General features: G+C 36.9%; 1 long non-coding RNA gene across 1 annotated transcript; it reads right to left on the bottom strand.

Moving 5' to 3' along the window:
* Nucleotides 1-233: 233 nt before the first annotated feature.
* On the bottom strand, nt 234-690 carry LOC107581085 (uncharacterized). The gene is made up of 3 exons (XR_001608779.1): nt 561-690; nt 394-469; nt 234-305 (listed from the first exon to the last, which is right to left on the bottom strand). It is a non-coding gene; the product is annotated as an uncharacterized lncRNA (long non-coding RNA).
* Between the last annotated feature and the right edge of the window lie 6 nt (nt 691-696).

Here is a 696-nt window from a genome sequence, read left to right as displayed (position 1 = left end):
TATATATATATATAAACATAAATTATCAAAATGTTACAATATAGAATTCATTACAGCATTTATTGCCCATTATTTATTGGCTAATCCATTAACCATTTTTGTGCTTCATATTTGCTTATGTAGTTAAAATGCCATTTAAAATAAACTTAGTATAGGCTGAAGTAAAAATGTGATAACAAACCCCACTCTTCCCTATTCTGGAGAGTTAAAAAAACAGAATTATGCATTCATAGTTGAGACTTACCCAGAACGGAACTTCTCAGATGACGTTTTGTCGTATCCTGTAGATTCACCTTTGACTCCGTCTGCAGTTCCCATAAATCAACGTTAGACACATTTTACAAGTCTGAGATAATCTTAATCAGCGATTGATTATGAAATATCATCCAGTACCTTTCAAACTGGCTTCTTTAGTAAAGGGGCTTTCCTTTTGCTGGTCAGCGGGCGTTTCAGTGTTTTCACAGTTCCGCTAGAATGACAAAATGATTTATAAAAGCTGTGTTTTGATAAAATGATAAAAGTGATCATTGTGATGTTTCAGTGCACACTTAACAACTCACCACTACATCACTTCCTGTCTGAAACCACTTCCGTCCTGCCCCCGAATCGCTCTCATAATCATCATCCTCTTCACCATTCTGCTGGAACTCCTCCAGTCTCTTCTGGAACTGCAGCTCTAGGGAGAGTCTGCGCAGA

The sequence above is a fragment of the Sinocyclocheilus grahami genome, unplaced genomic scaffold, assembly GCF_001515645.1.
Source record: "Sinocyclocheilus grahami isolate Dianchi unplaced genomic scaffold, SAMN03320097.WGS_v1.1 scaffold72048.1, whole genome shotgun sequence".
Taxonomy (NCBI): domain Eukaryota; kingdom Metazoa; phylum Chordata; class Actinopteri; order Cypriniformes; family Cyprinidae; genus Sinocyclocheilus; species Sinocyclocheilus grahami.
Note: the sequence above shows the minus strand (reverse complement) of the source record. Positions and strands in the feature narration are given on the sequence as shown.